The following is a 16,078-nucleotide window of genomic DNA, read 5'->3' as shown; positions in this document are numbered from 1 at the left end:
TCTTCCTTTCCTCATCTTTTAAATAGGAGTTGTGATGGGTTGCCCCCTGCTCTGGGGTGCTACCTGCTATACTGGGGTACCACTGAGCCCTCCTATTCCACCAGCCTGGGCTTCCTTATACTGTCTTGCTGAGCCAGGCCCTCAAGCCGCCTCCAGCACACACACAGGTAGGGACACACCCAGCTGCAGAAAGACACAGACACTGAAATCAGCTCTGCATGGGAGTGTAAACCCACAATTGTATTGTATTGTGCTGCACAGAGAACTGTACAGCGTAAGCTCATAAAATTGGCCCCCACCTTCAATGTGGAGGAAGATGTGCACAGCTTTTTGCCCCCCAGTTATGTATTCCACAAACCAGTTTTAGGGAAAACAAAAACAAGTTTATTAACTACAAAAAATAGATTTTAAGTGATTATAGGGTTTAGTAAACAGATCAAAGCAGATTACCCAGCAAATGAAACAAACACGCAAGCTAAGCTTAATACTAAAGAAACTGGTTACAAGTACTAATTTCTCACCCTAAATGTTGTTTCAGGCAGATTCAAGAGTTTCTTTAAGGCAAGCTGTTCTTGCTTGCAGCTTAAAACTCCAGGTATTTTTTTCACAGGCCAGGCACCTTCCCAGCTTGGGCTCAGTCCTTCTCCCTCCTTTGTCTTTGTTTCTTAGTTGTTTCCAGCAGTCATGCTGGGTGGGATTCAGTGAAGAATGACCCTGATTATCTCACTATCCGGCCTTAAATAGAATTACATATGGCAGGAATCCTTTGTCTTTCAGTGTGATTCCAACTCCCCTCAGTGGAAAAATACCGGCATTCTATCATGGAGTCCAGTACCAGGTGACATGATCACATGACCCTGCAGTGGCAAAGCAGCCATGAGTCAAAGGCTGTTTATAGCATCCCAGGAAGGTGGGAGATTAGCATCTTCAAAGACTTATTGTTCTCCATAATGGTTCATTGATTTGTCCCCAACTAACCAGCCAGGCTGGTTGCATTTTGTCTGGAGGGTGTTCCCCAGGTGCAAACACTTTTGTAGTAAAGATGAATAGTCAATATTCCTAACTTGAGATACAAAAATGATACATTCATACAAATAAGATAATCCTATTCAGTAAATCATAACTTTTCCAATGATATCTCACAAGACCCATCTTTCATAAAATACATCTTAGATATGCTATAATCATATTATAACAATATGTCTATGAAGAATATGGGACATAGTGTCACAGGAGTAATTACTACTGACCTCCCAAGAGAGGGTGGAGAGGCTTATTTAAGTTATGTTTATAAAGTATTCTGAAAATAAGCAATATAATTTCCTTAATATTCCAGTAAATGCCACTCTAAAAGAAATCTTTGTTGGGTCGAAGTGACAGGTTAAAGTCCAATGACTTGAAACTGAGTTGCTCCAGATTTTCACCTGCATAACTAGAGGCAGAAATGAGCCCCTTCTATCACTATAGCAAAGAAGCTAACTAATCATTTATGTAACAGATGATGTAATGTTATAATGGTTAATTATTAGACCCTCCTTTACATTCCAAAGTTCTCTGCCCCCCCCCCCATCAGAAATGATTGGCCATGCTAGTTTTTAACATGCTAGTGATAGGACAGGATCCAGGCTGAAAGAGCAAGTGGGGGAGAAAAGATCTCAGAGCTGAAGGAATGTTTTTAATACATTCAGGCATTACCTGAAAAAAGAGAAGATAACAATGGGCTGTGCGTGATGTTGCCTTCTAGAAATTAAAATTGTGAATAAACTTTTAATCTATTCAAAAACCAAAAGTATCTATGGAATGCAGGAAGAAAATGGGGCAAAGCAGAGATATGGAGGGTTCTGATTTCTGTTCTGTTACTGAAATCTGAAGTAATTTCACTGAGGCTGAGTTGAGTTAGTCTGGATTTGCAGTGAGTACAGGATCATGCCCCGGAATACCAGCATCGGAGAGACTTGATCATTTTATCTAATTTAGTAATTTGCCTAGAAGTCTCTGTTGTTTTCCATCCCACCCCAACCCCCCCTCCCCCCCCCCAGAAAAAGCAAAAATGTGTTTTAACAACAAATCATTCAAAGTTAAAGAAGTTCATTAGGAAGTAATAAAATAAACCCACACTGGCTTTCCCAAACATTGGTACAAATGTCAATTTACTAGCCTATTGCCATAAAGCACAATATTAATTTGGCAATTCTTTAGCAGAGTTGAGTAAATAGTTTTTGTGGGTAATTCTTATAGAAACTGGCTCTGCTACTTTCTTCTTGTTCTCGCTAGGAATTCTTTGAGATTCCCAAACCACTCCCATTCCCTCATGGTTTATGGAAAGTTCCTGTTCATGGAAAACCTTAAAGGGTGTACATCCTTCCCTGATGCATCTCTCTTAGAACTTTTCATTACACCAACATGGAACAGAACCATAGGAAAAGAAGGGTCTCTTCTTTTCCTTTTATGTTGGTTCTATTAAAATAGGAATACTGCATGAATAGCTAAATTATCATTTATATTTCAGTAGTGCCCCAAAGCCCTGATTAGGACTTGGGCCTTATTGTGCTAACTACTGTACTAACATTAAGGGAGACACAGTCCCATGTCATTAGTTCATACTTGCAGCATTTTTGACTGATCATTATGGAATGAGGGAGCATGGCTTGCAACTTTGCAATCAAGTTCAGGTGGTGTGGCTGAATTTCTAAAAAGGGACTATGGATTAGCATGCATGGGAGCAACAGAATCACCCAGCAGACATGTACTTGGCTGGTGGGAGATAGGGTACCAGGACAACTACTGGAATAAGATCTGGATGCTAGGGTGTTGCTAAGCTCCCCCCAAAGGATACAGGATGTTCAAGACCTGCTGCATGCACCCACAAAGACTTTGGAGAAGATCTGTGTATAGTAAAGATGATTTAGTCAATATTCCTTACAAGTTCAAAGAGGTTGGGGGACACTCAGAACCACTGTCTCTCTGCCCAGCCCCCTTCCTCATCAATGGCCCAAATAGCCAAGTGGGGCTTCTGTGGGATTGGAGAGAGAGTGAGTGTGTGAAACCTGATGCAAAGCCCAGTAATGTCAATAAGAGGGCTTTTATTGAGTAAGCTTGAATCAGGCCCCTGTTTCTTAAACTGAAGCCCCTTACAACAAATTCCATTATTTCACAATCTGACATGCATGTTCTGATTTTAATTTTCTTTATACCATGATCCAACTCTTGATTTTACTTGAAAGTTTTTGTACTGTTTTAAAAGCATTGGTGCCTATTTAGACATGTTATCTGCTTTAGCTTTTTAAACGAGATATTCAGCTGTACAAATAGCTGTGATGTATGTTCCTGGAATTGAATATCCTCCTACTGTGTACATAACATTTTAACTTGGTAAAATATATAAAATTTCTTAATTAAATGAAGAGAGTGCCTGATACAAAGCCCTTGTTTCACGCTGAATGTATTCTCGGGTTTGCTTCTATTTAAAAACCATTTTAACACAGCTACCTCTGGCAGTCTCTTAAAAACAAATGCACTCAAGAAAGTATTTCATCAGTGATAGCAGCAAAAATGTTTCAGAAATAATTGAATGTAAAAGATTAAGAAGTAAAGGGATTATAGACATGGATCACAGATTTAAAATTCCCTAGCTGCCCTTAAGAAGACCGTAGCATCTTAAAAGTGGAAGAATTTAAAGTATTGAACTTTGCTTTTCACCACTTGTGTTGTTGCATACAGGGCATTTTACACCCAGTTTGTACACATATAAACAGTGACATGGGATGCCAGGCAGTGGAGAATTAGCCCCCTATTGTTTTCTGCGACCAGTGTGCCATATCTTTTTCAAATTCCTGATTAACAATTCCTAGGAGAAAAGAGTCCTGACCAAAAACCTGGAGAATGGTGGACTTTAGACAAGCTTGTAGCCAGTGAAATATCCAAATTTAGATGCTAATTTCTTCCTCTATAACTGGCAGATCCTAGATGCTGAAACAAACATATTTGGAAACCAGAAGGAATCTGCTTTTTATAAGAGCATGTTTGAGAGAGTCAGTCTACCAGTTTTTAGATTTTCAGTTTCCCTTTTTTTCTTTGTATACGGGGGGGAAAGAGCTCTCTCTTCCCAGAGCTGGTTTGTATTGCGTAAAATAAGCTTATTAAATCCTAGCCAATTACGATGAAATGTCTGAGCATCTGTCAGCTTCCCAGAATAATTTTATTGTGTAATCCGGCATTTCACTGTTCTGACTGGCTATAGAAGTCTGCTTCTAATGAAGGGGTCAATCATATGAATCATCTTTTACATAAGTCAAAAGTAAAATGAACGAGAAGTCACGTTTTTGTCTAAATGGGATTTGAAACCTCCTGTCCATAAATTAGAGTAATATCCCTTGTTACTGTAAAACAATGGCTGAGTGCAATATTTTCCCTGCTTAGAGGGTAAGAGCCTCCTACTGCTAACAGCTAAAGGAGTTACTCCCTTAGTTGCATGAGCTTTTGGTCCCAGATTCACTTTCTTCTGATGAATCTTGGCAAGAGTTGTTACAAGTTCACTTACAGTAGTCTTAAGAAAAGGAATTGTTTATAATAAAGTACAAGAGTTTCCATTAGTGTTGCCTTTATATTTTGGGATAATCCTCCCAAGTTTTCCTTACACAAAAGTTGTCAAAGTTTAAAATTTAGATGTTTGGAAAAGATGCCAGCAATTGTTTGAGAGTTGATATTCCCCTACGGTAAACTGGACTAACTTCAGATGTGTTTTAAATGGGAGTTCCATTTACACTAGATATAAATTTGGCCCATTATCTCTTACATGGAACTAAATCATTAGACATTTTAGTAACCACGTTTTAGTTAAATCAGTGGATGGGATGATATCTTTAGTGCAGAAATGTAGAATATGCAGGTTTTTTGGACAGAATCAAAATTATTTCACACGCAACGTGGTTCACTGCAAGTTCATCTGAAACATTAACATTTGGGCTTTGAATTGTGTTTAAACCTCTTCACTCAGCTTTGATCTTTTGTAGCAATTTTTGTCTTTCATTTGTTAAGCTTTTCAACTTTGCCACAGAATGGCATGCCAAGGAATGACAAAAAGCCAGGGAATTAGCTATAACATTACTTATTCTGTGGCTATTCAGTCAAGACAGGAAAAGCTACCCATTCATGCCAAAATGTTTCACTAAAGATGGTGGAGTTGGCTGTATTGTACATTCTACTGACTGTAAACTACACTACCAGTTGTTTTTATTGGTCATATAATGACCATGACTAGCAGTGGCTTCAAAATGTGTTATGTTTCTGGGCTCTTTCAGTATGCATGTTCGGTTCACCTTGGGCCAAAATTTGATCGCATTCAAGATGATGTCAAAACTCCCCTTGACACTGATATCAACATTTGGCCTACAATGGCCTATTGTTACAAAGGAAAGTGTATGTCTGCTCTACATACTCCATGGGAAATAACTTGTCATATTTTGCTTATTTCTGATACTAGTCCACTCCAAGGTGGACTGGCTAGGAAATTCAAAGGTAAAAATAGAATCAGAACCATTGAAGATGGAGAAAATACTTATCTAGTAGTGAGTCTACTCCCCTTCACAACAAGCTGTTGTCCATCAAAAGAGGATGTATTTTATCCCGTCTTCCTTTACTGTCTCTGTACCATACTGTATGTGTGCAAGAAAGAGAGAGAGAAATTGGCATCGGGAGGTTTCCATGTTCATTGACTTTCATAGAGGTTAAGACCAAAAGGGACCATTAGATCATCTGGTCTGACTTCTTTGGTATTACAGGCCATTAAATTTCATCCACTTACTCCTATATTGAACCTAATAACTTGTTTGAGTAAAGCATAACTTGTGTCTAAATAAAGGATATCTTCCAGAAAGACATCCAGTCTTGATTTCAGTGATCCCATTTCAAATTTAGTCAGTTCAACAATTCCACTGAGGCCAAAAGAGATCCCAATTCATTCTGGGTATCACTAGTTCTGCAGTGGTAGCAAATGGTTTAAAAAAAAATCGTAAACTTGTTTTTACCTGTAATGTCCGCATCTCTGACTCAGAATACACTCTGGGAGTTGATGTAGGTATGTGCTATTTTTGTGGCCAATTTGCTGGCTTTAACTGGACTTCATTTGAAATATGAGAAATTAGTGATAGTTACAGCAGGGGAAGAAACCTGATGCCATTAGGCCAAGATGACTGTGGTGTAGAAAAACAGGAATGTCACAAAGAGGAAGAAGAGAAATTGCTTTCTTTAGGCAGCAATGTTAAGTCAAAAGTTAATCAATTTACAAAGAAACAAATATTTGTTTTTCTTAGAATTTCTTCTAATTTGTAAGAATGACAAGGGATTCAGAATCAATTTTCAGATTGGCAGTAGCAAGCATCTGTTGGTAATGGTAGAGATACTTTTGCTGCACAGAGAGAGAGTAGGGCATGGATTACATAACTTCCAGGCCTAATATTTCTATGATTTTTGGAGTATTCATAGTGACTCAAGTGCTCAAGATTATTAATGGATTTTCCTTGAAACAAACTGTGGCGCGTAGACCAGCTTAATGGTAGATGTTGACTAAATCAATGGTAGTAATCAACAGATAATCTTTCCAAAGCAATGTGCGGTAATGGCAATTCAATATGATTAAGTGACCAAATATGAAAGCAAATTTCGAGTTAATCGAAGTGTTACTTCAGACTGCACATAAATTATGTTAGACAATGAAACTGCTTTCAAAAAACAGAAGATGAATTTAAAACACAAGATGGGGAAACTATTGTAGTATATTCTAATGTGTTTGGGAAAGATTCAGCTGGTGGCAGTGCTGATGGTTTACATGTTTTGTTTATACATATTCTGCTCCAGGCACCACTTCACTCTTTCTACCAAGGTGTCTGAATCTTCATATGGTAAGAAGGGAGGAATGAACATCACTCCCTCTAAAGGCTAGTACAGAATGTAACTAAGAACTAGAAGTTTTTCAGTTTCTGCATTGGAGTTTTGATGTGAGTGTCAACACAGGAAAACCTAGATGAGCTTGAAACAAGGCTCTGAGCTGCATTACTGCTCTGTAGTATTGCAAGAAGTGATTCAGGACAACTCTGGCTCCCAGCTTCTAACCACAGATGGGATGAGTCTTACTTCTGTTCAGGAAAATTTAGCACTCAAATTAGGTTATATTTTAAAAATAATCTTAGTGGGGAAAGTAACTGTAGGTGAATTTGAAAAATTTGTTTAATGGAATCCTAAAATGGCAGCGTCAATTTTGTGTATCCTATTTGGTCCAATTTTCAAATCTTTAATTCAGTGTACCAGGCTGAAGCAAAAATACAGTATTGCCATACCCACACATTTAAAACAATCAGGAGTCACCTCCCCCATTCATTAGTTTGGCTTAAAAACTGAGACTTTTAAAAATGAATGGGGTTTTTTTTATTTGCCTCTGATCTTTGAGCCTTTAGGGTTCACATTTTCAAGCTTTTTTCCCTCCACAACCATGTTATTTAAAATTGTGTATGTGTATATATACCTATTTAATTTTAAATAATTTTCTAGCTCATGTGTTGGGGAGAAAAAGGCTTGTTATACATATTCAGATTCTCACATAACTTGACTCCAGGAGTTGGAGTTTTTAAGAAAAGTATCAACTATTCTAAGGTTTGGCTACACTGAAATCTTTAATTGTAACATTGTGACTGCTATTGCTGATAGTTAATGCTGGTGTACACCTTGGCCCCCTGCTCTCCAGGGATGCTGTGTGTCCCTTGATAAATTAGTTGTGCAGAAATTTTGCTATACAAAAAAAACAAAAAACTGACTGAGAAACCTGATGCATGTGTAAGTAATTTTTTTTCTTAACAAATTGCACCTTCGGTTTTTGTCTTCCAGTGTGTACAGCTTACTGTTCTATTCATGACCACAGGAAAGCTTTAAATAGAACCTGCCATTTGTGCCCCTCATGAATCATGCATTCATCAATGTGTGTGATACATTATTAATCTCTAATCTGAGGAATTCAAGTGTTGTCCCTGAGAGCATGCGTCTGAACATATTTTAACAATACCAAGGTAGGAGAAATGCCTAAATCATTAATTACACTCATTTTTCCTATCAGTGGTTTAGATGGAAATCAAATCATTCTGTTCATGTATTTAAAGCGTATTTACTGGGACCCAGCTAAACAAATAATATTTAGATGGGGGGGGGGGAAACAGACACCAGTGTAGCATCGCTACTATTCTGCTTTTAAGAAATGCATACTATTTGCTAAAGCTTGTGCTAACAGCGCAAGAATTTTATTCCCTTTGGCTGGTCAATACAGCACAGTCAGCTTTACAGAAGGACAAAGAATACATCCAGTCGGGGAGGGACAGAAGAATACAGTGTCTTATTGTGGTGTACTAAGAAAACCATCAGTAACAATAATTGATATTTCCATACGTAACATAATTCTGTAAAGAACGAAGGTACTGAAAAAGGAAAGCTTAAACCCTACAAAATTCCTGCAGGCTTTTCAGATTAAATGGACCCTTCTCCCTGATTTTTAACTATGACCCTTTTCTACCCTTCCCCACTAGTTGCATGCTGGTCTTCAGAATTGCTGTCTATAGTTACTTCTATTACAACTGTACTGGTTGGTTGACCTGAAAAGCTGGTAATTTATACTTGTGGGTTGTGTGGGCTGGAGGTTGGACTTTCTAATTCAATTTAGCTTTAACTGCAATTCTGCAGTTCTTTATTTTATATTGGTGTTTAGAGGGCAACTTTAAAAAAAACAACAACAACCCATATTATTACATAGTCCAAGAAACTCTATTCATGGCTCATTGGGAGAATACAGAAAAAAAAGTGTGTGTAGCTGAGAGCAGTGACATACGGTTCAGTCCTGAAAAGTGCCAAACTCCTCCTGTAAGCTGCTCCTGCTGATTGGAGTGGGTGTTAGTTGAGATGCCTCACTCAGCAACTTGCAGGAGGAACCCAGCAGTCTGCAAGATTTGGGCCAACAGAAGAAATCTACATGGCAGTTTGAGAACTAAGAAGACATTTTTAGAATCATTACTTATTGCAGAATGCAAGTGATGGAAGATCACAGTGGATCTTGATGTATGGAGCTAGTCTCCTGCCATAGGGCCCACATTAGTGGAGGATGGAGGTCAGTCACCAGGCTACTGAGGCACAATGGTGAGATACCCAGAAGGTGATGGTGTCAGAACTTGAAACTCAAGATCTGGACGTGGCCTACACCAGTAAGAGATTGGACTCTGAATTGGCATACGTTTTTAATCTGCCATTCTATACGCAGGCAACGTGAAGGCCACAGAGTGGGCGAATTATGATTGTAGAGACTGAGTGGTCCAGCAGCATTCTGAGTAAGCTGCAACATGGAGGAGCTGTCCTGGTCAATGCTCTGTGAAAGGGGTAGTGCAAAAAGTGTACTTCGTTTTTATAACAGTTACTCAGCTTGCACAGATTGTGTTAACTGTGTGTGTATGATGGGGAAGGGATAGCTTTCCCTCATCCAACAGCACAGGAAAGGGCATGGCCAAAAGTGAGACCAAGATTTCTAATCTGATTTTACCTCCTCCAGAAGAAATCCCCTCAAGAAGCAAGGGTACAGAAGAGGAACTGTTCAGTCAAAGTCTGAGCATTTCTATTTTCCTGGGGCTCAAGGTGAATTAGCTCCAATGCCTCTAGGTGGCAGTGTTGTCATCCAGAGTAAAGATAAGCTTGCGGGGTCTAGTATCAGAGGGGTAGCCGTGTTAGTCTGGATCTGTAAAAAGCAACAGAGTCTCCTGTGGCACCTTTTAAGACTAACAGATGTATTGGAGCATAAGCTTTCGTGGGTGAATGCCCACTTCGTCGAGAAAATGCCCACTCCTGAGAAAACTACAATGCGTTGGTGATCTCCCAGAAAACACCATCCTAGCCACCATGGATGTGGAGGCTCTCTACACAAACATCCCACACACAGATGGAATACAAGCTGTCAGGAACAGTATCCCTGATGATGACACAGCACAACTTGTTGCTGAGCTCTGTGACTTTATCCTCACGCACAACTATTTCAAATTTGGTGACAATATATGCCTCCAGACCAGTGGCACCTGCATGGCCCCACAGTATGCCAACATTTTTATGGCTGACCTGGAACTACGCTTCCTCAGCTCTCGTTCACTCACACCCCTCCTCTACCTACGCTACATTGACGACATCTTCATCATCTGGACCCATGGGAAGGAGACTTTGGAAGAATTCCACCAGCAACCTCAGCCTGGACCAATCTACCCGGGAGGTCCACTTCCTAGACACCACAATACAAATAAGTGATGGCCACGTTAACACCACCCTATACTGAAAACCCACCAACCGCTATGCCTACCTTCATGCTTCCAGCCCGGCCACACCTCACGATCCATCGTCTACAGCCAAGCACTGAGGTACAACCGCATCTGCTCCAACCCCTCAGACAGAGACCAACACCTACAAGATCTTCACTAAGCATTTTCAAAACTACGATACCCGCACAAGGAAATAAGGAAACAAATCAACAGAGCCAGACGTGTACCCAGAAGCCTCCTGCTACAAGACAAGCCCAAGAAAGAAACCAACAGAACTCCACTGACTATCACCTACAGTCCTCAGCTTAAACCTCTCCAACGCATCATCAGTGAGCTACAACGCATCCTTGACAATGATCCCTCTCTTTCACAGACCTTGGGAGGCAGGCCAGTCCTCGCCCACAGACAACCTGCCAACCTTAAACATATTCTCACCAGCAACCGCACACCGCACCATAACAACTCTAACTCAGGAACCAATCCATGCAACAAACCTCGATGCCAACTCTGCCCATGTATCTACATCAACAACACCATCACAGGACCTAACCAGATCAGCTACAACATCACCGGTTCATTCACCTGCATGTCCACCAATGTTATATATGCCATCATGTGCCAGCAATGCCCCTCTGCTATGTACATCGACCAAACTGGACAGTCCCTACGTAAAAGGATAAATGGACACAAGTCAAATATCAGGAATGGCAATATACAAAAACCTGTAGGAGAACACTTCAACCTCCCTCGCCACACAATAGCAGATGTAAAGGTAGCCATCTTACAGCAAAAAAAACTTCAGGACCAGACTCCAAAGAGAAACTGCTGAGCTTCAGTTCATTTGCAAATTTGACACCATCAGATAAGGATTAAACAAAGACTGTGAATGGCTATCCAACTACAGAAGCAGTTTCTCTTCCCTTGTTGTACACACTTCAACTGCTAGCAGAGGATCTCGCCCTCCCTGATTGAACTAACCTCGTTATCTCCAGACTGATTCTTGCCAGCATATTTATACCTGACCCTGGAAATTTCCATTACATGCATCCGACGAAGTGGGCATTCACCCACGAAAGTTTATGCTCCAATACATCTGTTAGTCTTAAAGATGCCACAGGACTCTCTATTGCTTCTTGCGGGGTCTATGGAGCAAGAGAGATGAGTGAGATAATCTAAAGATATTCTGAGGATACTCCGCCTTGTTTTAGAAATGATCTTGCCAAGAGTCCTGAGATCTGTGTTGAATCAGAAAGACTGGATAGATAGATGAGTGGTGCTGCATTTCAAATCCATGGGAGATGACTCAGTCTGTACTGATGACATTTTGAGACACCTTGATTGCTAAAGCAGCAATCCATGGTCAGTTGCATCAAAAACTGCTAAGAAGTCCAAAATGGTCAAATAGTTCTCATCTAAAACCAGCAGAAAACCATTCATGATCCTGGGAAACAGGGAGCCCAGACCAGAGCCAGACCCACCCAGGATGTCCCTGACATCCAGATGTACCTTTGAATATTCTCTGCATTCCAAGCATCTTCCCCAGAAAGAGGAAGCTTAAGACTGAATGAGGATGGGTAAGCACTCCAGTACCAAGAGATGATTCCATTTTGAGGAAGGGCCATACCTCTGCTTGTTCACTGCTCTACAGCCAAAATGCTTCTGAAATAAATGTTGTCAAACTTTACTAATTCTGGGTCACTGAGAACGAAAATGATGCTTAAAATTGTTGCTTGGCTCTAGTTTTCAAGATATGCTATTGGGTCAGTATATACGACCCTTGACTTGGGAAAGGCAGAGGATAAGTGAGTTATAAAGGGAAGGGATCTCAATTTAAACTAGAAATGACTAAAATACATCTTTGACTGGATCTATGAGTAAATCTATGACTGGGTTTGGACAGTACTTGCTTTTTAGGCAAAACAATGAATGATGCAATCTGAAGCTGGTATTGCGTCATACATGATATGAATTGCATCATGTTATTCCTAGAAGTCATGGCTGATGCAATCATAACGAAGCTTACATCACTCTGCTGAACAAATTGCCCTATATCAGCTCTAGAAATCATACAGTGTTGTGCTCTCTTATTTGTCAGTGTTTGATTTTGCAAAGGGACACATTTCTGTTTAGCCAAAGTGAGCAGAGATGCCTCGTACTTGTGTGAACAGTGCAGATAACTTCTGCTACGTTTGTGGTGAAGTGACTTTTACATCACAAAAGCGCAGTATAACCACTATGGTTAAGAGAGCCTATCACCTTTATTTTGGCTGCAAAATTGGAGATCAGGACAAGAGGTGGGCCCCATACATATGCTGCAACACTTGTTCAACCACTGGCGAAGATTTGTTGCACAGGAAAAGGAAATCTATGTCTTTTGCAGTGCCAATGATTTGGAGAGAGCCAACAGATCATACCAGCAATTGTTACTTCTGCATGGTGCCTCCAGTTGGGAAAGGTGTGTCAAAGAAGAAAAAGTGGACTGTGCATGATCCAAACATTCCATCAGCTATACGCCCAGTACCCCACGGAGAAGGATTGCCAGTTCCTGATGCCCCAGAATTATTCTCACTTGAGTCAGACGAGGAAGAGGATGAAACTTCTGGTCCTGAACCATCAATGTCACAGGACCCACATTTTTCCCATCCTCCTCCTCTGAACCACACCTCATAACACAAGGTGAACTGAATGACCTTGTCAGGGATTTGAACTACCCAAGAGTAAGGCAGAGCTGTTGGGCTCCAGACTACAGCAGTGGAATCTCCTGGCAGGTGATGTTAGGACTTCCATGTTCCGTGACCGTCAAAAGGATCTTGTCCCATTCTTCTTCATGGAAGGTGATCTTGTAGCCTGCAACAACATCGATGGTGTGATGGCAGCCCTCAACATCGTTCACGATCCAGATGAGTGGAGACTGTTCATTGATTCATCGGAGACGAGTCTTAAAGCTGTTTTACTGCATAATGGCAATGTTTTGCCATCAATTCCAGTTGGTCATGCAGTCTATATGAAGGAAACCTATGACAACATGAAACAACTGTTGGTCATAGTTTATGCACCTCAAAATCAGTGACAGCTTTGAGGCGATTTGAAGGTTGTTGCTCTCTTGCTTGGTCTGCAGACTGGATACACAAAGTACTGCTGTTTTCTCTGTGAATGGGATAGTTGTGCAAGAGATTCCCACTACATCAAGAAAGATTGGCCACTCCGACAGTCATTGGAGCCTGGGAGGAAAAGTGTTCAGCATCCACCGCTTGTTGAATCAAGGAAGATTTTGTTACCACCCTTACACATCAAGCTGGGTCTGACGAAGAACTTTGTCAAGGCCATTGACAAAACACAAGCAGCTTTCAAGTACCTCCATGGAAAATTTCCAAGGTTAAGTGAAGCTAAGATAAAGGAAGGTGTCTTTGTTGGTCCTCGGATTCGTGAACTTCTTCGAGATGATGCATTTGACCGTGCATTGCGTGGTAAGGAAAAGACGGCATGGAAAGCCTTCCAGTTAGTGGCAATAAATTTTCTCGGAAACAACAAGGCAGACAACTACAGGTTGTTGGTGGAAAACCTCCTCAAGGCATACAAAAGCCTTGGTTGCAACATGTCACTAAAGATAAATTTTTTGCACACTCATCTAGATTTTTTTCCACTGAACTGCGGAGCAGTGAGCAACGAGCACGGCGAGCGAATTCACCAGGACATTGCAACAATGGAGAAATGCTATCAGGGCAAATGGAGCCCATCAATGCTTGCAGACTATTGCTGGACAGTGACAAGAGATGCTCCATTTAATGAATACAAGAGACAAGCCAAGAAGCGCCGAGTAGACACTGAATAGGACTAAACTAGGTACATAATAGTTTTTTGCCTTTTGTTTCATAATAAATGTTATTTATATAACCCTTTTGCTGATTTTTAAAGTGTTACATAAACAGGACAGGTGAAATATTATCATGTAAAGCAACCATAAACACATGAAAAGACCTAGGTTTACAATTTATGATTAAAACTCTACTATCTAAACAATATACATAGACATAAAATGTAAAAACTTAAATATCTTAGAAACAGTAGCCAATCAGTTGTTTTAATTGTCATATTTGAATTCAGCGCATCAAAATACATAATAGCACGTTTTATCTCTGAAGCAGACGACCTCTCAAAAATTGTAGATCAGTGTTATAGTCAGTGCTAAGTGGGGCATTGATAGTGCCTGCCAATAGCAGTGCTAAAGCATACTGCTTGCTATAAGTAGCTAAGAGGCAAACCTGCAGTTGGTAGGCCTCAGGGAATTTGGATAGTCATGAATAACCTGATAAACCACTGGAAGAGAATCCTTCAGAAGCCTACAGTTTTCATACACTTAAATGGCCTAGAGAGACCAGAAGATCAATCTTGTCCATGAAGACTGTAACAAATTTGTCACCATGGCTTTTGGAAGGAACTCTTGACTGGGTGAGTGAGGCAGGCTATAAGCTACTTGAAAATGTTCAGCTAGACAAGTTCCTGGTAGTGTCTGTGGCTAACAAGTAATATCTGTCCATAGGTTCCATATACACCCGAATAAATCCTTATACAGACTCCAGGAAATCTCCTCTCCCTACCTGTGTCCTATCTGCTACAGCTCCAGGAGATCACTGTTTATCTGCAGTGGCTTCCAAACACAAGACTCAGCCAAAGTGCTGGAATGAAAAGTCCCCTTTTTAACAGATGATTAAAGCTATTGGTGAGCTGGCAAATCTTCTTGTTGGAAAGAGAGCATATATGTGTCCGCACCAATAAGGGCACCACAAAAAGCCATAGGATTCAATAGTTTCCGAGGCTGTGTAGAAACAGACCAGCTTTGGCTGTAGATATCGATGTAGAATAGATCTTGCATTCATATGTAAGATGTTCATTGGAACATGTCTATTAATCTGTTTCTTTGATTATTGAGCTGATCATGTAGATATAATATCTTCTGGGGGTAGTGCTACTGTGCATTTTTGGATTGGAAAGCTGAAATTTTTTCCAGGAGAGGATGACTAAATCATCCACTGAAGTCTAGTGGTAACATCATCACTGTTGCTGGAATATTTTTAATAGTGGGGGTGCTGAAAGCCAGCTCCCTTATCCCTGTCTGCATCCCTCTCCCTCCCCCCCCCCAGCTGGGGTTGGGAGCAGAGCTGTCTCTCCATGTGGGGGGGGAGGGGGAGACCTGGACACAGGTAAGGGGGCTGGCAGCCAGAGCCCCACATGAAACCTGGGTGTGCTGCAGCACCCCCCACATCCCTAGTTCCCACACCTATGGGTAATGTCTGTCAGCAATGGGGTCTCTATTGAAGTGAACAGCTCTTGCCAGGGACTGGGCTTTTGGGAGACAGTGCATCTGTTAGCATGCACTAATGTATTTTTAGCAGTTACCCTTGGTTGACTAAAGAGGAGTACCATTTCCTTCGAAAAACTGTCACTGTGTCACTTCGAAGAAGCAGGTACCAAATGGCCTGGCGCTTGAACAGCAACACTGTTCATTCCCATGACCAGGGCAGCCAGCTCACACGCTGTTTATCTGTAAAGAATCCCTGAGAAAACTTGTCCCCCTCCAATTCCAACCTCTTTATCCAGCCGGATGGTGAGAGCAGAAATGGCCAGAAGATTTGCTGTTGAGCAACATGAGGTACTCTGACGAGATTTTTGTGTAGCTCAACATCTTATGCAAGCCTAGGAACTGAATCTAGGTTTTCTGCAAAGTGTGTTACTTGCCACTGGGTCACTTG

General features: G+C 40.9%; 1 protein-coding gene across 7 annotated transcripts in view; it reads left to right on the top strand.

Moving 5' to 3' along the window:
* SULF2 (sulfatase 2) overlaps nt 1–16,078 on the top strand; it is a 260,049-nt gene that overhangs the window by 22,661 nt on the left and 221,310 nt on the right. The window contains exon 1 of one of the 7 annotated variants that reach the window (XM_065566654.1): nt 7,938–8,057. The exons of the other annotated variants lie outside the window; for them this stretch is intronic. The gene's annotated coding sequence lies outside the window, so the exon portion shown is untranslated. Of the gene's footprint in view, nt 1–7,937; nt 8,058–16,078 lie in introns of those variants that run through there. 7 annotated transcript variants of the gene reach the window in all.

Source organism: Chrysemys picta, chromosome 13 (assembly GCF_011386835.1).
Source record: "Chrysemys picta bellii isolate R12L10 chromosome 13, ASM1138683v2, whole genome shotgun sequence".
Classification (NCBI taxonomy): Eukaryota; Metazoa; Chordata; order Testudines; family Emydidae; genus Chrysemys; species Chrysemys picta.
This window is presented reverse-complemented; position numbering and strand designations above follow the sequence as displayed.